Raw genomic sequence first — 22364 nt, forward strand, 5'->3', positions numbered from 1 at the left:
AGTCTCCATGGCTCACTATATGGCAGGGGGGTCTATGGGGGTCTCAATGGCTCACTATGTGGCAGCAAGGGTCTTTGAGGGTCTTTGGGTCACTATGTGGCAGGGGGCTATATGGGGATCACTACGTGGCAGGGGGACTCTGTGGGGTTACTATTTGGCAGGGGGGCCTATGGGTGGTCTCTGGCTCACTATGTGGCAGGGGAGGCTCTATGGGGGTCTCAATGGCTCACTATGTGGCAGGGGAGCTCTATGGGGGTCTCCATGGCTCACTATGTGGCAGGGGGCTCTCTGGGGGTCACTATGTGGCAGGGGAGGCTATGTGTTGCCGGGGCGGCTCTATGGAGGTCTCAATGGCTCACTATGTGGCAGGGGGCTCTATAGGGGTCACTATGTGGCAGGGGAGCTCTATGGGGGTCTCCATGGCTCACTATGTGGCAGGGGGCTCTATGGGGGTCACTATGTGGCAGGGGAGCTCTATGGGGGTGTCCATGGCTCACTATGTGGCAGGGGGCTCTCTGGGGGTCACTATGTGGCAGGGAAGGCTCTATGTGGCGGGGGGGCTCTATGGGGGTCTTAATGGCTCACTATGTGGCAGGGGGTTCTATGGGGGTCTTAATGGCTCACTATATGGCAAGGGGCTCTATGGGGGTCACTATGTGGCAGGGGGGTCTATGGGGGTCTCTGGCTCACTATGTGGCAGGGGGCTCTATGAGGGTCTCTATGTGGCAGGGGAGGCTCTATGGGGTCTCAATGGCTCACTATATGGCAGGGGGCTCTATGGGGGTCACTATGTGGCAGGGGGGCTCTATGGGGGTCTCCATGGCTCACTATGTGGCAGAGAGGGTCTATGGGGGTCTTAATGGCTCACTATATGGCAGGGGGCTCTATGGGGGTCACTATGTGGCAGGGGGCTCTATGGGGGGTCTCTGGCTCACTATGTGGCAGAGAGCTCTATGGAGGTCTCAATGGCTCACTATGTGGCAGAGGGCTCTATGGAGGTCTCAATGGCTCACTATATGGCAGGGGGCTCTATGGGGGTCACTATGTGGCAGGGGAGCTCTATGGGGGTCTCCATGGCTCACTATATGGCAGAGGGCTCTTTGGGGTCACTATGTGGCAGGGGGGCTCTATGGGGGTCTCCCTGGCTCACTATATGGCAGAGGGCTCTATGGGGGTAACTATGTGGCAGGGGGGCTCTATGGGGGTCTCCTTGGCTCACTATGTGGCAGGGGGGCTCTATGGGGGTCTTATGGCTCACTATATGGCAGGGGGCTCTATGGGGGTCACTATGTGGCAGGGCAGCTCTATGGGGGTCTCCATGGCTCACTACGTGGCAGGGGGCTCTATGGGGGTCACTATGGGGCAGGGGAGGCTCTATGGGGGTCTCAATGGCTCACTATGTGGCAGGGGGCTCTACGGGGGTCTCTATGTGGCAGGGGGTATCTATGGGGGTCTCCATGGCTCACTATGTGGCAGGGGGGTCTATTGGAGTCACTATGTGGCAGGGCTCTATGGGGGTCTCAATGGATCACTATGTGGCAGAGGACTCTATGGGGGTCTCAGTGGCTCACTATATGGCAGGGGGCTCTATGGGGGTCACTATGTGGCAGGGGGGCTCTATGGGGGTCTCCATGGCTCACTATGTGGCAGAGGGCTCCATGGGGGTCACTATGTGGCTGGGGGGCTCTATGAGGCTCTCCATGGCTCAGTATTTGGCAGGGTGGGTCTATGGGGCGTCACTATGTGGCAAGGGGATCTATGGGGGTCTCAATGGCTCACTATGTTGCAGAGGGGTCTATGGGGGTCTTAATGGCTCACTATGTGGCAGAGAGGGATCTATGGCGGGGGTCACTGTGGCATGGGGTTCTATGAGGTTACTATCTGACAGGGGGGGCTCTATGGGAGTCACTATGTGGCAGGGCTCTATGGGGGTCTCCCTGGCTCACTATGTGGCAGGGGGGTCTATGGGGGTCTCAATGGCTCCTTATGTGGCAGCGGGGGTTTTTGGGGGTCTTTGGATCACTATGTGGCAGGGGGCTCTATGGGGATCACTACGTGGCAGGGGTGCTCTCTGGGTTCACTATTTGGCAGCGGTCCTATGGGTGGTCTCCATGGCTCACTATGTGGCAGGGAGGGTCTATGGGGGTCTTAATGGCTCACTATGTGGCAGAGGGCTCTATGGAGGTCTCAATGGCTCACTATATGGCAGGGGGCTCTATGGGGGTCACTATGTGGCAGGGGAGCTCTATGGGGGTCTCCATTGCTCACTATATGGCAGAGGGCTCTATGGGGGTCACTATGTGGCAGGGGGGCTCTATGGGGGTCTCCATGGCTCACTATGTGGCAGGGGGTTCTATGGGGGTCTTAATGGCTCACTATATGGCAGGGGGGCTCTATGGGGGTCACTATGTGGCAGGGGGCTCTATGGGGGTCTTAATGGCTCACTATGTGGCAGAGAGGGATCTATGGGGGGGTCACTGTGGCATGGGGGTCTATGGGGGTCACTATCTGGCAGGGGGGGCTCTATGGGAGTCACTATGTGGCAGGGCTCTATGGGAGTCTCCATGGCTCACTATATGGCAGGGGGGTCTATGGGGGTCTCAATGGATCACTATGTGGCAGCGGGGGTCTTTGAGGGTCTCTGGGTCACTATGTGGCAGGGGGCTCTATGGGGATCACTACGTGGCAGGGGGACTCTGTGGGGTCACTATTTGGCAGGGGGGCCTATGGGTGGTCTCTGGCTCACTATGTGGCAGGGGAGGCTCTATGGGGGTCTCAATGGCTCACTATGTGGCAGGGGAGCTCTATGGGGGTCTCCATGGCTCACTATGTGGCAGGGGGCTCTCTGGGGGTCACTATGTGGCAGGGGAGGCTATGTGTGGCCGGGGCGGCTCTATGGAGGTCTCAATGGCTCACTATGTGGCAGAGGGGTCTATGGGGGTCTCAATGGCTCACTATATGGCAGGGGGCTCTATAGGGGTCACTATGTGGCAGGGGAGCTCTATGGGGGTCTCCATGGCTCACTATGTGGCAGGGGGCTCTATGGGGGTCACTATGTGGCAGGGGAGCTCTATGGGGGTGTCCATGGCTCACTATGTGGCAGGGGGCTCTCTGGGGGTCACTATGTGGCAAGGAAGGCTCTATGTGGCGGGGGGGCTCTATGGGGGTCTTAATGGCTCACTATGTGGCAGGGGGTTCTATGGGGGTCTTAATGGCTCACTATATGGCAAGGGGCTCTATGGGGGTCACTATGTGGCAGGGGGGTCTATGGGGGTCTCTGGCTCACTATGTGGCAGGGGGCTCTATGAGGGTCTCTATGTGGCAGGGGAGGCTCTATGGGGTCTCAATGGCTCACTATATGGCAGGGGGCTCTATGGGGGTCACTATGTGGCAGGGGGGCTCTATGGGGGTCTCCATAGCTCACTATGTGGCAGAGAGGGGATATGGGGGTCTTAATGGCTCACTATATGGCAGGGGGCTCTATGGGGGTCACTATGTGGCAGGGGGCTCTATGGGGGGTCTCTGGCTCACTATGTGGCAGAGAGCTCTATGGAGGTCTCAATGGCTCACTATGTGGCAGAGGGCTCTATGGAGGTCTCAATGGCTCACTATATGGCAGGGGGCTCTATGGGGGTCACTATTTGGCAGGGGAGCTCTATGGGGGTCTCCATGGCTCACTATATGGCAGAGGGCTCTTTGGGGTCACTATGTGGCAGGGGGGCTCTATGGGGGTCTCCATGGCTCACTATATGGCAGGGGGGCTCTATGGGGGTCTTAATGGCTCACTATATGGCAGAGGGCTCTATGGGGGTAACTATGTGGCAGGGGGGCTCTATGGGGGTCTCCATGGCTCACTATGTGGCAGGGGGGCTCTATGGGGGTGTTAATGGCTCACTATATGGCAGGGGGCTCTATGGGGGTCACTATGTGGCAGGGCAGCTCTATGGGGGTCTCCATGGCTCACTACGTGGCAGGGGGCTCTATGGGGGTCACTATGGGGCAGGGGAGGCTCTATGGGGGTCTCAATGGCTCACTATGTGGCAGGGGGCTCTACGGGGGTCTCTATGTGGCAGAGGGGTCTATGGGGGTCTCAATGGCTCACTATATGGCAGGGGGCTCTATAGGGGTCACTATGTGGCAGGGGAGCTCTATGGGGGTCTCCATGGCTCACTATGTGGCAGGGGGCTCTATGGGGGTCACTATGTGGCAGGGGAGCTCTATGGGGGTGTCCATGGCTCACTATGTGGCAGGGGGCTCTTTGGGGGTCACTATGTGGCAAGGAAGGCTCTATGTGGCGGGGGGGCTCTATGGGGGTCTTAATGGCTCACTATGTGGCAGGGGGTTCTATGGGGGTCTTAATGGCTCACTATATGGCAAGGGGCTCTATGGGGGTCACTATGTGGCAGGGGGGTCTATGGGGGTCTCTGGCTCACTATGTGGCAGGGGGCTCTATGAGGGTCTCTATGTGGCAGGGGAGGCTCTATGGGGTCTCAATGGCTCACTATATGGCAGGGGGCTCTATGGGGGTCACTATGTGGCAGGGGGGCTCTATGGGGGTCTCCATGGCTCACTATGTGGCAGAGAGGGTCTATGGGGGTCTTAATGGCTCACTATATGGCAGGGGGCTCTATGGGGGTCACTATGTGGCAGGGGGCTCTATGGGGGGTCTCTGGCTCACTATGTGGCAGAGAGCTCTATGGAGGTCTCAATGGCTCACTATGTGGCAGAGGGCTCTATGGAGGTCTCAATGGCTCACTATATGGCAGGGGGCTCTATGGGGGTCACTATTTTGCAGGGGAGCTCTATGGGGGTCTCCATGGCTCACTATATGGCAGAGGGCTCTTTGGGGTCACTATGTGGCAGGGGGGCTCTATGGGGGTCTCCATGGCTCACTATATGGCAGGGGGGCTCTATGGGGGTCTTAATGGCTCACTATATGGCAGAGGGCTCTATGGGGGTAACTATGTGGCAGGGGGGCTCTATGGGGGTCTCCATGGCTCACTATGTGGCAGGGGGGCTCTATGGGGGTGTTAATGGCTCACTATATGGCAGGGGGCTCTATGGGGGTCACTATGTGGCAGGGCAGCTCTATGGGGGTCTCCATGGCTCACTACGTGGCAGGGGGCTCTATGGGGGTCACTATGGGGCAGGGGAGGCTCTATGGGGGTCTCAATGGCTCACTATGTGGCAGGGGGCTCTACGGGGGTCTCTATGTGGCAGGGGGGTATCTATGGGGGTCTCCATGGCTCACTATGTGGCAGGGGGGTCTATGGGAGTCACTATGTGGCAGGGCTCTATGGGGGTCTCAATGGATCACTATGTGGCAGAGGACTCTATGGGGGTCTCAGTGGCTCACTATATGGCAGGGGGCTCTATGGGGGTCACTATGTGGCAGGGGGGCTCTATGGGGGTCTCCATGGCTCACTATGTGGCAGAGGGCTCCATGGGGGTCACTATGTGGCTGGGGGGCTCTATGAGGCTCTCCATGGCTCAGTATTTGGCAGGGTGGGTATATGGGGCGTCACTATGTGGCAGGGGGATCTATGGGGGTCTCAATGGCTCACTATGTTGCAGAGGGGTCTATGGGGGTCTTAATGGCTCACTATGTGGCAGAGAGGGATCTATGGCGGGGGTCACTGTGGCATGGGGTTCTATGAGGTTACTATCTGACAGGGGGGGCTCTATGGGAGTCACTATGTGGCAGGGCTCTATGGGGGTCTCCATGGCTCACTATGTGGCAGGTGGGTCTATTGGGGTCTCAATGGCTCCTTATGTGGCAGCGGGGGTCTTTGGGGGTCTCTGGATCACTATGTGGCAGGGGGCTCTATGGGGATCACTACGTGGTAGGGGTGCTCTCTGGGTTCACTATTTGGCAGGGGTCCTATGGGTGGTCTCCATGGCTCACTATGTGGCAGGGAGGGTCTATGGGGGTCTTAATGGCTCACTATGTGGCAGAGGGCTCTATGGAGGTCTCAATGGCTCACTATATGGCAGGGGGCTCTATGGGGGTCACTATGTGGCAGGGGAGCTCTATGGGGGTCTCCATTGCTCACTATATGGCAGAGGGCTCTATGGGGGTCACTATGTGGCAGGGGGGCTCTATGGGGGTCTCCATGGCTCACTATGTGGCAGGGGGTTCTATGGGGGTCTTAATGGCTCACTATATGGCAGGGGGGCTCTATAGGGGTCACTATGTGGCAGGGGGCTCTATGGGGGTCTTAATGGCTCACTATGTGGCAGAGAGGGATCTATGGGGGGGTCACTGTGGCATGGGGGTCTATGGGGGTCACTATCTGGCAGGGGGGGCTCTATGGGAGTCACTATGTGGCAGGGCTCTATGGGAGTCTCCATGGCTCACTATATGGCAGGGGGGTCTATGGGGGTCTCAATGGATCACTATGTGGCAGCGGGGGTCTTTGAGGGTCTCTGGGTCACTATGTGGCAGGGGGCTCTATGGGGATCACTACGTGGCAGGGGGACTCTGTGGGGTCACTATTTGGCAGGGGGGCCTATGGGTGGTCTCTGGCTCACTATGTGGCAGGGGAGGCTCTATGGGGGTCTCAATGGCTCACTATGTGGCAGGGGAGCTCTATGGGGGTCTCCATGGCTCACTATGTGGCAGGGGGCTCTCTGGGGGTCACTATGTGGCAGGGGAGGCTATGTGTGGCCGGGGCGGCTCTATGGAGGTCTCAATGGCTCACTATGTGGCAGAGGGGTCTATGGGGGTCTCAATGGCTCACTATATGGCAGGGGGCTCTATAGGGGTCACTATGTGGCAGGGGAGCTCTATGGGGGTCTCCATGGCTCACTATGTGGCAGGGGGCTCTATGGGGGTCACTATGTGGCAGGGGAGCTCTATGGGGGTGTCCATGGCTCACTATGTGGCAGGGGGCTCTCTGGGGGTCACTATGTGGCAAGGAAGGCTCTATGTGGCGGGGGGGCTCTATGGGGGTCTTAATGGCTCACTATGTGGCAGGGGGTTCTATGGGGGTCTTAATGGCTCACTATATGGCAAGGGGCTCTATGGGGGTCACTATGTGGCAGGGGGGTCTATGGGGGTCTCTGGCTCACTATGTGGCAGGGGGCTCTATGAGGGTCTCTATGTGGCAGGGGAGGCTCTATGGGGTCTCAATGGCTCACTATATGGCAGGGGGCTCTATGGGGGTCACTATGTGGCAGGGGGGCTCTATGGGGGTCTCCATAGCTCACTATGTGGCAGAGAGGGGATATGGGGGTCTTAATGGCTCACTATATGGCAGGGGGCTCTATGGGGGTCACTATGTGGCAGGGGGCTCTATGGGGGGTCTCTGGCTCACTATGTGGCAGAGAGCTCTATGGAGGTCTCAATGGCTCACTATGTGGCAGAGGGCTCTATGGAGGTCTCAATGGCTCACTATATGGCAGGGGGCTCTATGGGGGTCACTATTTGGCAGGGGAGCTCTATGGGGGTCTCCATGGCTCACTATATGGCAGAGGGCTCTTTGGGGTCACTATGTGGCAGGGGGGCTCTATGGGGGTCTCCATGGCTCACTATATGGCAGGGGGGCTCTATGGGGGTCTTAATGGCTCACTATATGGCAGAGGGCTCTATGGGGGTAACTATGTGGCAGGGGGGCTCTATGGGGGTCTCCATGGCTCACTATGTGGCAGGGGGGCTCTATGGGGGTGTTAATGGCTCACTATATGGCAGGGGGCTCTATGGGGGTCACTATGTGGCAGGGCAGCTCTATGGGGGTCTCCATGGCTCACTACGTGGCAGGGGGCTCTATGGGGGTCACTATGGGGCAGGGGAGGCTCTATGGGGGTCTCAATGGCTCACTATGTGGCAGGGGGCTCTACGGGGGTCTCTATGTGGCAGAGGGGTCTATGGGGGTCTCAATGGCTCACTATATGGCAGGGGGCTCTATAGGGGTCACTATGTGGCAGGGGAGCTCTATGGGGGTCTCCATGGCTCACTATGTGGCAGGGGGCTCTATGGGGGTCACTATGTGGCAGGGGAGCTCTATGGGGGTGTCCATGGCTCACTATGTGGCAGGGGGCTCTTTGGGGGTCACTATGTGGCAAGGAAGGCTCTATGTGGCGGGGGGGCTCTATGGGGGTCTTAATGGCTCACTATGTGGCAGGGGGTTCTATGGGGGTCTTAATGGCTCACTATATGGCAAGGGGCTCTATGGGGGTCACTATGTGGCAGGGGGGTCTATGGGGGTCTCTGGCTCACTATGTGGCAGGGGGCTCTATGAGGGTCTCTATGTGGCAGGGGAGGCTCTATGGGGTCTCAATGGCTCACTATATGGCAGGGGGCTCTATGGGGGTCACTATGTGGCAGGGGGGCTCTATGGGGGTCTCCATGGCTCACTATGTGGCAGAGAGGGTCTATGGGGGTCTTAATGGCTCACTATATGGCAGGGGGCTCTATGGGGGTCACTATGTGGCAGGGGGCTCTATGGGGGGTCTCTGGCTCACTATGTGGCAGAGAGCTCTATGGAGGTCTCAATGGCTCACTATGTGGCAGAGGGCTCTATGGAGGTCTCAATGGCTCACTATATGGCAGGGGGCTCTATGGGGGTCACTATTTGGCAGGGGAGCTCTATGGGGGTCTCCATGGCTCACTATATGGCAGAGGGCTCTTTGGGGTCACTATGTGGCAGGGGGGCTCTATGGGGGTCTCCATGGCTCACTATATGGCAGGGGGGCTCTATGGGGGTCTTAATGGCTCACTATATGGCAGAGGGCTCTATGGGGGTAACTATGTGGCAGGGGGGCTCTATGGGGGTCTCCATGGCTCACTATGTGGCAGGGGGGCTCTATGGGGGTGTTAATGGCTCACTATATGGCAGGGGGCTCTATGGGGGTCACTATGTGGCAGGGCAGCTCTATGGGGGTCTCCATGGCTCACTACGTGGCAGGGGGCTCTATGGGGGTCACTATGGGGCAGGGGAGGCTCTATGGGGGTCTCAATGGCTCACTATGTGGCAGGGGGCTCTACGGGGGTCTCTATGTGGCAGGGGGGTATCTATGGGGGTCTCCATGGCTCACTATGTGGCAGGGGGGTCTATGGGAGTCACTATGTGGCAGGGCTCTATGGGGGTCTCAATGGATCACTATGTGGCAGAGGACTCTATGGGGGTCTCAGTGGCTCACTATATGGCAGGGGGCTCTATGGGGGTCACTATGTGGCAGGGGGGCTCTATGGGGGTCTCCATGGCTCACTATGTGGCAGAGGGCTCCATGGGGGTCACTATGTGGCTGGGGGGCTCTATGAGGCTCTCCATGGCTCAGTATTTGGCAGGGTGGGTATATGGGGCGTCACTATGTGGCAGGGGGATCTATGGGGGTCTCAATGGCTCACTATGTTGCAGAGGGGTCTATGGGGGTCTTAATGGCTCACTATGTGGCAGAGAGGGATCTATGGCGGGGGTCACTGTGGCATGGGGTTCTATGAGGTTACTATCTGACAGGGGGGGCTCTATGGGAGTCACTATGTGGCAGGGCTCTATGGGGGTCTCCATGGCTCACTATGTGGCAGGTGGGTCTATTGGGGTCTCAATGGCTCCTTATGTGGCAGCGGGGGTCTTTGGGGGTCTCTGGATCACTATGTGGCAGGGGGCTCTATGGGGATCACTACGTGGTAGGGGTGCTCTCTGGGTTCACTATTTGGCAGGGGTCCTATGGGTGGTCTCCATGGCTCACTATGTGGCAGGGAGGGTCTATGGGGGTCTTAATGGCTCACTATGTGGCAGAGGGCTCTATGGAGGTCTCAATGGCTCACTATATGGCAGGGGGCTCTATGGGGGTCACTATGTGGCAGGGGAGCTCTATGGGGGTCTCCATGGCTCACTATATGGCAGAGGGCTCTATGGGGGTCACTATGTGGCAGGGGGGCTCTATGGGGGTCTCCATGGCTTACTATGTGGCAGGGGGGGTCTATGGGGGTCTTAATGGCTCACTATATGGCAGGGGGGCTCTATAGGGGTCACTATGTGGCAGGGGGCTCTATGGGGGTCTTAATGGCTCACTATGTGGCAGAGAGGGATCTATGGGGGGGTCACTGTGGCATGGGGGTCTATGGGGGTCACTATCTGGCAGGGGGGGCTCTATGGGAGTCACTATGTGGCAGGGCTCTATGGGAGTCTCCATGGCTCACTATATGGCAGGGGGGTCTATGGGGGTCTCAATGGCTCACTATGTGGCAGCAAGGGTCTTTGAGGGTCTCTGGGTCACTATGTGGCAGGGGGCTCTATGGGGATCACTACGTGGCAGGGGGACTCTGTGGGGTCACTATTTGGCAGGGGGGCCTATGGGTGGTCTCTGGCTCACTATGTGGCAGGGGAGGCTCTATGGGGTTCTCAATGGCTCACTATGTGGCAGGGGAGCTCTATGGGGTTCTCCATGGCTCACTATGTGGCAGGGGGCTCTCTGGGGGTCACTATGTGGCAGGGGAGGCTCTATGTGGCCGGGGCGGCTCTATGGAGGTCTCAATGGCTCACTATGTGGCAGAGGGGTCTATGGGGGTCTCAATGGCTCACTATATGGCAGGGGGCTCTATAGGGGTCACTATGTGGCAGGGGAGCTCTATGGGGGTCTCCATGGCTCACTATGTGGCAGGGGGCTCTATGGGGGTCACTATGTGGCAGGGGAGCTCTATGGGGGTGTCCATGGCTCACTATGTGGCAGGGGGCTCTCTGGGGGTCACTATGTGGCAGGGAAGGCTCTATGTGGCGGGGGGGCTCTATGGGGGTCTTAATGGCTCACTATGTGGCAGGGGGTTCTATGGGGGTCTTAATGGATCACTATATGGCAAGAGGCTCTATGGGGGTCACTATGTGGCAGGGGGGTCTATGGGGGTCTCTGGCTCACTATGTGGCAGGGGGCTCTATGAGGGTCTCTATGTGGCAAGGGGAGCTCTATGAAGGTCACTATTTGGCAGGGGGGTCTATGGGCGTCTCAATGGCTCACTATATGGCAGGGTGCTCTATGGGGGTCTCTATGTGGCAAGGGGGGTCTATGAGGGGGGTCTCTGGCTCACTATGGGGCAGGGGTGTCTATGGCGGTCTAAATGGCTCACTATGTGGCAGGGGGCTCTATGGGGGTCTCAATGGCTCACTATGTTGCAGAGGGGTCTATGGGGGTCTTAATGGTTCACTATTTGGCAGGGGGGTCTATGGGGGGGGTCTCTGGCTCACTATATGTTGGGGGTTTATGGGGTCACTATGTGGCAGGGGGGCACTATGGGTGGTCTCTGGCTCACTATATGGCAGGGGGCTCTATGGGGGTCACTATGTGGCAGGGGGGCTCTATGGGGGTCTCCCTGGCTCACTATGTGGCAGAGGGCTCCATGGGGGTCACTATGTGGCTGGGGGGCTCTATGAGGCTCTCCATGGCTCAGTATTTGGCAGGGTGTGTCTATGGGGCGTCACTATGTGGCAGGGGGATCTATGGGGGTCTCAATGGCTCACTATGTTGCAGAGGGGTCTATGGGGGTCTTAATGGCTCACTATTTGGCAGGGGGGTCTATGGGGGAGTCTCAATGGCTCACTATTTGGCAGGAGGGCTCTAAGGGGGTCTCTATGGCAGGAGGTGTCTATGGGGGTCTCAATGGGTCACTATTTGGCAGGGGGGTCTTTGGGGGGGGTCTCTGGCTCACTATGTGGCAGGGGGGCTCTATGGGATCACTATGTGGCAGGGGAGGGTCTATGGGGGTCTTAATGGCTCACTATGTGGCAGGGCCGGGCCCTATGGGGTGAGGCATTGGCTCACTATGTGGCAGGGTGGGGGATGGGAAGTGGGACTGGGTCACTATGTGGCAGGGGGGTCTATGGGGGTCTCAATGGCTCAGTATTTGGCAGGGAGTCTATGGGGGGGGTCTCTGGCTCACTATGTTGCAGAGGGGGCTCTATGGGGGGGTCTCAATGGCTCACTGTGTGGCAGGGGGGTCTATGGGGGTCTCAATGGCTCAGTATTTGGCAGGGGGGTCTATGGGGGGTCACTATGTGGCAGGGGGGCTCTATGGGGGTCTCAATAGCTCACTATGTGGCAGGGTGGGGGATGGGATGGGGTGGGTCACTATTTGGCAAGGGAGGGTCTATGGGCGGGTCTCAATGGCTTACTATTTGGCAGGGGGCTCTATGGGGTCTCAATGGTTCAGTATTTGGCAGGGGGGTCTATGGGGGGTCATTTTGTGGCAGGGGAGGGTCTATGGGGGGGTCTCAATGGCTCACTATGTGGCAGGGAGTCTATGGGGGGGGTCTCTGGCTCACTATGTGGAAGGGTGGGGGATGGGAAGGGGGACTGGGTCACTATGTGGCAGGGGAGGGTCTATGGGGGTCTCAATGGCTCACTATGTGGCAGGGGGCTCTATGGGGTCACTATGTGGCAGGGGAGGGTCTATGGGGGTGTCAATGGCTCACTATGTGGCAGGGGGCTCTATGGGGGTCACTATGTGGCAGGGGAGGCTCTATGGGGGTGTCAATGGCTCATTATGTGGCAGGGGGCTCTATGGGGTCACTATGTGGCAGGGGAGGCTCTATGGGGGGGGGTCTCTGGCTCACTATGTGGCAGTGGAGCTCTATGGGGGTCTCTATAGCTCACTATGTGGCAGGGGGATCTATGGGGGCCTCAATGGCTCACTATGTGGCAGGGAGGTCTATGGGGGTCTCAGACTCACTATATGGCAGGGGGGCTCTATGGGGGTCACTATGTGACAGGGGGGCTCTATGGGGATCACTATGTGGCAGGGGCGTCTATGGGGGGGTTTCAATGGCTCACTATATGGCAGGGGGCTCTATGGGGGTCACTATGTGACAGGGGGCTCTATGGGGGTCTCATTAGCTCACTATGTGGCAGGGGGCTCTATGGGGGTCACTATGTGGCAGGGGAGGCTCTATGAGGGGGTTTCAATGGCTCACTATATGGCAGGGGGCTCTATGGGGGTCACTATGTGGCAGGGGGCTCTATGGGGCTCACTATGTGGCAGGGGGGGTCTATGGGGGTCTTAATGGCTCACTATGTGGCAGGGGGCTCTTCAGGGCTCACTATGTGGCAGGGGGGATCTATGGGGTCTCAATGGCTCACTATATGGCAGGGGGGCTCTATGGGGATCACTATGTGGCAGGGGGCTCTATGGGGGTCACTATGTGGCAGGGGGCTCTATGGGGGTCTTAATGGCTCACTATTTGGCAGAGAGGGATCTGTGGGGGAGGTCACTGTGGCATGGGGGTCTATGGGGGTCACTATCTGGCAGGGGGGGCTCTATGGGAGTCACTATGTGGCAGGGCTCTATGGGGGTCTCCATGGCTCACTATGTGGCAGGGGGGTCTATGGGGGTCTCAATGGCTCACTATGTGGCAGCGGGGGTCTTTGGGGGTCTCTGGGTCACTATGTGGCAGGGGGCTCTATGGGGATCACTACGTGGCAGGGGGGCTCTTTGGGATCACTATTTGGCAGCGGGGCCTATGGGTGGTCTCTGGCTCACTATGTGGCAGGGGAGGCTCTATGGGGTTCTCAATGGCTCACTATGTGGCAGGGGAGGCTCTATGGGGGTCTCAATGGCTCACTATGTGGCAGGGGGCTCTCTGGGGGTCACTATGTGGCAGGGGAGCTCTATGGGGGTCTCCATGGCTCACTATGTGGCAGGGGGCTCTCTGGGGGTCACTATGCGGCAGGGGAGGCTCTGTGTTGCAGGGGCGGCTCTATGGGGGTCTTAATGGCTCACTATGTGGAAGGGGGCTCTATGGGGGTCTCTATGTGGGAAGGGGGGCTCAATGGGGGTCACTATTTGGCAGGGGGTTCTATGGGGGGGGTCTCTGGCTCACTATGTGGTGGGGGGGTATATGGGGTCACGATGTGGCAGGGGGGCTCTATGGGTGGTCTCTGGCTCACTATATGGCAGGGGGCTCTATGGGGGTCACTATGTGGCAGGGGGCTGTATGGGGGTCTCTGGCTCACTATATGGCAGGGGAGTCTATAGGGTCTCAATGGCTCACTGTATGGCAGGGGGGTCTATGGGGTCTCAATGGCTCACTATATGGCAGGGGGCTCTCTGGGAGTCACAATGTGGCAGGGGAGCTCTATGGGGGGGTCTCCATGGCTCACTATATGGCAGAGGGCTCTATGGGGGTCTCCATGGCTCACTATATGGCAGGGGGCTCTATGGGGGTCACTATGTGGCAGGGGAGGCTCTATGGGGGTCTCCATGGCTCACTATGTGGCAGGGGGCTCTATGGGGGTCACTATGTGGCAGGGGGGCTCTATGGGGGTATCCATGGCTCACTATATGGCAGAGGGCTCTATGGGGGTCACTATGTGGCAGGGGGGCTCTATGGGGGTCTCCATGGCTCACTATGTGGCAGGGGGGGTCTATGGGGGTCTTAATGGCTCACTATGTGGCAGGGGGCTCTATGGGGGTCACTATGTGGCAGGGGGCTGTATGGGGGTCTCTGGCTCACTATGTGGCAGGGGGCTCTATGGGGGTCTCTATGTGGCAGGGGGGCTCTATGGGGGTCTCCATGGCTCACTATATGGCAGAGGGCTCTATGGGGGTCACTATGTGGCAGGGGGGCTCTATGGGGGTCTCCATGGCTCACTATATGGCAGAGGGCTCTATGGGGGTCACTATGTGGCAGGGGGGCTTTATGGGGGTCTGCATGGCTCACTATGTGGCAGGGCAGCTCTATGGGGGTCTCCATGGCTCACTACGTGGCAGGGGGCTCTTAGGGGCTCACTATGTGGCAGAGAGGGATCTATGGGGGGGTCACTGTTGCATGGGGGTCTATGGGGGTCATTATCTGGCAGGGGGGGCTCTATGGGAGTCACTATGTGGCAGGGCTCTATGGGGGTCTCCATGGCTCACTATGTGGCAGGGGGGTCTATGGGGGTCTCAATGGCTCACTATGTGGCAGCGGGGGTCTTTGAGGGTCTCTGGGTCACTATGTGGCAGGGGGCTCTATGGGGATCACTACGTGGCAGGGGGACTCTGTGGGGTCACTATTTGGCAGGGGGGCCTATGGGTGGTCTCTGGCTCACTATGTGGCAGGGGAGGCTCTATGGGGGTCTCAATGGCTCACTATGTGGCAGGGGAGGCTCTATGTGGCAGGGGAGGCTCTATGGGGGTCTCAATGGCTCACTATGTGGCAGGGGGGTGTATGGGGGTCTCAATGGCTCACTATATGGCAGGGGGCTCTATGAGGGTCATTATGTGCCAGGGAGCTCTATGGGGGTCTCCATGGCTCACTATGTGGAAGGGGGCTCTATGGGGGTCACTATGTGGCAGGGGAGGCTCTATGTGGGAGGGGGGGCTCTATGGGGGTCTTAATGGCTCACTCTTTGGCAAGGGGGGCCTATGGGTGGTCTCTGGCTCACTATGTGGCAGAGGAGGCTCTATGGGGGTCTCAATGGCTCACTATGTGGCAGGGGGTATCTATGTGGGTCTCCATGGCTCACTATGTGGCAGGGGGGTCTATGGGGCGTCACTATGTGGCAGGGGGATCTATGAGGGTCTCAATGGCTCACTATGTTGCAGAGGGTTCTATGGGGGTCTTAATGGCTCACTATTTGGCAGGAGGGCTCTAAGGGGGTCTCTATGGCAGGAGGTGTCTATGGGGGTCTCAATGGCTCACTATTTGGCAGGGGGGTCTTTGGGGGGGGTCTCTGGCTCACTCTGTGGCAGGGGGGCTCTATGGGGGTCTCAATGGCTAACTATGTGGCAGGGCCGGGCCCTATGGGGTGAGGCAATGGCTCACTATGTGGCAGGTGGCTCTATGGATGTCACTATGTGGCAGGGGGGTCTATGAGGGTCTCAATGGCTCACTATGTGGCAGCGGGGGTCTTTGAGGGTCTCTGGGTCACTATGTGGCAGAGGGGGCTCTATGGGGGGGTCTCAATGGCTCACTATGTGGCAGGGGGGTCTATGGGTGTCTCAATTGCTCAGTATTTGGCAGGGGGGTCTATGGGGGGTCACTATGTCGCAGGGGGGCTCTATGTAGGTCTCAATAGCTCACTATGTGGCAGGGTGGGGGATGGGATGGGGTGGGTCACTATTTGGCAAGGGAGGGTCTATGGGGGGGTCTCAATGGCTCACTATTTGGCAGGGGGCTCTATGGGGTCTCAATGGCTCAGTATTTGGCAGGGGGGTCTATGGGGGGTCATTTTGTGGCAGATGAGGGTCTATGAGGGGGTCTCAATGGCTCACTATGTAGCAGGGAGTCTATGGGGGGGGTCTCTGGCTCACTATGTGGAAGAGTGGGGGATGGGAAGGGGGACTGGGTCACTATGTGGCAGGGGAGCTCTATGGTGGTTTCCATGGCTCACTATGTGGCAGGGGGCTCTCTGGGGGTCACTATGTGGCAGGGGAGGCTCTATGTGGCAGGGGGGGCTGTATGGGGTCTCAATGGCTCACTATATGGCAAGGGGCTCTATGAGGGTCACTATGTTGCAGGGGAGGCTCTATGGGGGTCTCTATGTGGCAGGGGGGGTCTATGGGGGGGGGTCTCTTGCGCACTATGTGGCAGGGGGGCTCTATGGGGGTCTCAATGGCTCACTATGTGGCAGAGGGGTCTATGGTGGTCTCAATGGCTCACTTTATGGCAGGGGGCTCTATGGGGTCACTATGTGGCAGGGGGCTCTATGGGGGTCTCTATGTGGCAGGGGGGGTCTATGGGGGGGGTCTCTGGCTCACTATGGGGCAGGGGGGTCTATGGGGGTCTCAATGGCTCACTATGTGGCAGGGGGGTCTATGGGGGTCTCAATGGCACACTATGTGGCAGGGGGTCTATGGGGTCTCAATGGCTCACTATATGCAGGGGGCTCTATGGGGTCACTATGTGGCAGGGGGAGGCTCTATGGGGGTCTCTCTGGCTCACTATGTGGCAGGGGGATCTATGGGGGCCTCAATGGCTCACTATGTGGCAGGGAGGTCTATGGGGGTCGCAGACTCACTATATGGCAGGGGTCTCTATGGGGGTCACTATGTGGCAGGAAGGGTCTATGGGGATCACTATGTGGCAGGGGAGTCTATGGGGGTGTCTCAATGGCTCACTATATGGCAGCGGGCTCTATGGGGGTCACTATGTGGCAGGGGGCTGTATGGGGGTCTCCATGGCTCACTATGTGGCAGGGGGCTCTATGGGGGTCACTATGTCGCAGGGGAGGCTCTATGGGGGGGTCTCAATGGCTCACTATATGGCAGGGGGCTCTATGGGGGTCACTATGTGGCAGGGGAGTCTATGGGGGTGTCTCAATGGCTCACTATATGGCAGGGGGCTCTATGGGGGTCACTATGTGGCAGGGGGGCTCTATGGGGGACTCTATGGCTCACTATATGGCAGAGGGCTCTATGTGGGTCACTATGTGGCGGGGGGGGTCTATGGGGGTCTTAATGGCTCACTATATGGCAGGGGGCTCTATGGGGGTCACTATGTGGCAGGGGGCTCTATGGGGGTCTGTGGCTCACTAAGTGGCAGAGGGCTCTATGGAGGTCTCAATGGCTCACTATGTGGCAGAGGGGTCTATGGGGGTCTCAATGGCTCACTATATGGCAGGGGGCTCTATAGGGGTCACTATGTGGCAGGAGAGCTCTATGGGGGTCTCCATGGCTCACTATGTGGCAGGGGCCTCTTAGGGGCTCACTATGTGGCATGGGGGGATCTATGGGGTCTCAATGGCTCACTATATGGCAGGGGGGCTCTATGGAGATCACTATGTGGCAGGGGGCTCTATGGGGGTCACTATGTGGCAGGGGGCTCTATGGGGGTCTTAATGGCTCACTATTTGGCAGAGAGGGATCTATGGGGGAGGTCACTGTGGCATGGGGGTCTATGGGGGTCACTATCTGGCAGGGGGGGGCTCTATGGGAGTCACTATGTGGCAGGGCTCTATGGGGGTCTCCATGGCTCACTATGTGGCAGGGGGGTCTATGGGGGTCTCAATGGCTCACTATGTGGCAGCGGGGGTCTTTGGGGGTCTCTGGGTCACTATGTGGCAGGGGGCTCTATGGGGATCACTACGTGGCAGGGGGGCTCTTTGGGATCACTATTTGGCAGCGGGGCCTATGGGTGGTCTCTGGCTCACTATGTGGCAGGGGAGGCTCTATGGGGTTCTCAATGGCTCACTATGTGGCAGGGGAGGCTCTATGGGGGTCTCAATGGCTCACTATGTGGCAGGGGGCTCTCTGGGGGTCACTATGTGGCAGGGGAGCTCTATGGGAGTCTCCATGGCTCACTATGTGGCAGGGGGCTCTCTGGGGGTCACTATGCGGCAGGGGAGGCTCTGTGTTGCAGGGGCGGCTCTATGGGGGTCTTAATGGCTCACTATGTGGTAGGGGGTTCTATGGGGGTCTTAATGGCTCACTATATGGCAAGGGGCTCTATGGAGGTCACTATGTGGAAGGGGGCTCTATGGGGGTCTCTATGTGGGAAGGGGGGCTCAATGGGGGTCACTATTTGGCAGGGGGTTCTATGGGGGGGGTCTCTGGCTCACTATGTGGTGGGGGGTCTATGGGGTCACGATGTGGCAGGGGGGCTCTATGGGTGGTCTCTGGCTCACTATATGGCAGGGGGCTCTATGGGGGTCACTATGTGGCAGGGGGTTCTCTATGGCTCACTATGTGGCAGGGGGGTCTATGGGGGTCTCCATGGCTCACTATGTGGCAGGGGGCTCTATGGGGGTCTCTATGTGGCAGGGGAGGCTCTATGGGGGTCTCAATGGCTCACTATATGGCAGGGGAGTCTATAGGGTCTTAATGGCTCACTGTATGGCAGGGGGGTCTATGGGGTCTCAATGGCTCACTATATGGCAGGGGGCTCTCTGGGAGTCACAATGTGGCAGGGGAGCTCTATGGGGGGGTCTCCATGGCTCACTATATGGCAGAGGGCTCTATGGGGGTCTCCATGGCTCACTATATGGCAGGGGGCTCTATGGGGGTCACTATGTGGCAGGGGGGCTCTATGGGGGTCTCTATGGCTCACTATATGGCAGAGGGCTCTATGGGGGTCACTATGTGGCAGGGGGGCTCTATGGGGGTCTCCATGGCTCACTATGTGGCAGGGGGGGTCTATGGGGGTCTTAATGGCTCACTATGTGGCAGGGGGCTCTATGGGGGTCACTATGTGGCAGGGGGCTGTATTGGGGTCTCTGGCTCACTATGTGGCAGGGGGCTCTATGGGGGTCTCTATGTGGCAGGGGGGCTCTATGGGGGTCTCAATGGCTCACTATATGGCAGAGGGCTCTATGGGGGTCACTATGTGGCAGGGGGGCTCTATGGGGGTCTCCATGGCTCACTATATGGCAGAGGGCTCTATGGGGGTCACTATGTGGCAGGGGGGCTGTATGGGGGTCTCCATGGCTCACTATGTGGCAGGGCAGCTCTATGGGGGTCTCCATGGCTCACTACGTGGCAGGGGGCTCTTAGGGGCTCACTATGTGGCAGAGAGGGATCTATGGGGGGGTCACTGTTGCATGGGGGTCTATGGGGGTCACTATCTGGCAGGGGGGGCTCTATGGGAGTCACTATGTGGCAGGGCTCTATGGGGGTCTCCATGGCTCACTATGTGGCAGGGGCGTCTATGGGGGTCTCAATGGCTCACTATGTGGCAGCGGGGGTCTTTGAGGGTCTCTGGGTCACTATGTGGCAGGGGGCTCTATGGGGATCACTACGTGGCAGGGGGACTCTGTGGGGTCACTATTTGGCAGGGGGGCCTATGGGTGGTCTCTGGCTCACTATGTGGCAGGGGAGGCTCTATGGGGGTCTCAATGGCTCACTATGTGGCAGGGGAGGCTCTATGTGGCAGGGGAGGCTCTATGGGGGTCTCAATGGCTCACTATGTGGCAGGGGGGTGTATGGTGGTCTCAATGGCTCACTATATGGCAGGGGGCTCTATGAGGGTCATTATGTGGCAGGGGAGCTCTATGGGGGTCTCCATGGCTCACTATGTGGAAGGGGGCTCTATGGGGGTCACTATGTGGCAGGGGAGGCTCTATGTGGGAGGGGGGGCTCTATGGGGGTCTTAATGGCTCACTCTTTGGCAAGGGGGGCCTATGGGTGGTCTCTGGCTCACTATGTGGCAGAGGAGGCTCTATGGGGGTCTCAATGGCTCACTATGTGGCAGGGGGTATCTATGTGGGTCTCCATGGCTCACTATGTGGCAGGGGGGTCTATGGGGCGTCACTATGTGGCAGGGGGATCTATGAGGGTCTCAATGGCTCACTATGTTGCAGAGGGTTCTATGGGGGTCTTAATGGCTCACTATTTGGCAGGAGGGCTCTAAGGGGGTCTCTATGGCAGGAGGTGTCTATGGGGGTCTCAATGGCTCACTATTTGGCAGGGGGGTCTTTGGGGGGGGGTCTCTGGCTCACTCTGTGGCAGGGGGGCTCTATGGGGGTCTCAATGGCTAACTATGTGGCAGGGCCGGGCCCTATGGGGTGAGGCAATGGCTCACTATGTGGCAGGGGGCTCTATGGATGTCACTATGTGGCAGGGGGGTCTATGAGGGTCTCAATGGCTCACTATGTGGCAGCGGGGGTCTTTGAGGGTCTCTGGGTCACTATGTGGCAGAGGGGGCTCTATGGGGGGGTCTCAATGGCTCACTATGTGGCAGGGGGGTCTATGGGTGTCTCAATGGCTCAGTATTTGGCAGGGGGGTCTATGGGGGGTCACTATGTCGCAGGGGGTCTCTATGTAGGTCTCAATAGCTCACTATGTGGCAGGGTGGGGGATGGGATGGGGTGGGTCACTATTTGGCAAGGGAGGGTCTATGGGGGGGTCTCAATGGCTCACTATTTGGCAGGGGGCTCTATGGGGTCTCAATGGCTCAGTATTTGGCAGGGGGGTCTATGGGGGGTCATTTTGTGGCAGATGAGGGTCTATGAGGGGGTCTCAATGGCTCACTATGTAGCAGGGAGTCTATGGGGGGGGTCTCTGGCTCACTATGTGGAAGAGTGGGGGATGGGAAGGGGGACTGGGTCACTATGTGGCAGGGGAGCTCTATGGTGGTTTCCATGGATCACTATGTGGCAGGGGGCTCTCTGGGGGTCACTATGTGGCAGGGGAGGCTCTATGTGGCAGGGGGGGCTGTATGGGGTCTCAATGGCTCACTATATGGCAAGGGGCTCTATGAGGGTCACTATGTTGCAGGGGAGGCTCTATGGGGGTCTCTATGTGGCAGGGGGGGTCTATGGGGGGGGTCTCTTGCGCACTATGTGGCAGGGGGGCTCTATGGGGGTCTCAATGGCTCACTATGTGGCAGGGGGGTCTATGGGGGTCTCAATGGCTCACTTTATGGCAGGGGGCTCTATGGGGTCACTATGTGGCAGGGGGCTCTATGGGGGTCTCTATGTGGCAGGGGGGGTCTATGAGGGGGGTCTCTGGCTCACTATGTGGCAGGGGGGTCTATGGGGGTCTCAATGGCACACTATGTGGCAGGGGGTCTATGGGGTCTCAATGGCTCACTATATGGCAGGGGGCTCTATGGGGTCACTATGTGGCAGGGGGAGGCTCTATGGGGGTCTCTCTGGCTCACTATGTGGCAGGGGGATCTATGGGGGCCTCAATGGCTCACTATGTGGCAGGGAGGTCTATGGGGGTCGCAGACTCACTATATGGCAGGGGTCTCTATGGGGGTCACTATGTGGCAGGAAGGGTCTATGGGGATCACTATGTGGCAGGGGAGTCTATGGGGGTGTCTCAATGGTTCACTATATGGCAGCGGGCTCTATGGGGGTCACTATGTGGCAGGGGGCTGTATGGGGGTCTCTATGGCTCACTATGTGGCAGGGGGCTCTATGGGGGTCACTATGTCGCAGGGGAGGCTCTATGGGGGGGTCTCAATGGCTCACTATATGGCAGGGGGCTCTATGGGGGTCACTATGTGGCAGGGGGCTCTATGGGGGTCTCAGTGGCTCACTATGTGGCAGGGGGCTCTATGGGGGTCACTATGTGGCAGGGGAGGCTCTATGGGGGTCTCCATGGCTCACTATGTGGCAGGTGTCTCTATGGGGGTCTGTATGTGGCAGGGGGGGTCTATGGGGGGGGTATCTGGCTCACTATGGGGCAGGGGGGTCTATGGGGGTCTCAATGGCTCACTATGTGGCAGGGGGGTCTATGGGGGTCTCAATGGCTCACTACGGAGCAGGGGGGTCTATGGGGGTCTCAATGGCTCATTATATGGCAGGGGGCTCTATGGGGATCACTATGTGGTGGGGAGGCTCTATGAGGCTCTCCATGGCTCACTATGTGGCAGGGGGTCTATGGGGGTCTCAATGGTTCACTATATGGCAGGGGGCTCTATGGGGTCACTATATGGCAGGGGGAGGCTCTATGGGGGTTTCTATGGCTCACTATGTGGCAGGGAGATCTATGGGGGCCTCAATGGCTC

The sequence above is a fragment of the Colius striatus genome, chromosome 10 (assembly GCF_028858725.1).
Source record: "Colius striatus isolate bColStr4 chromosome 10, bColStr4.1.hap1, whole genome shotgun sequence".
Lineage (NCBI taxonomy): Eukaryota > Metazoa > Chordata > Aves > Coliiformes > Coliidae > Colius > Colius striatus.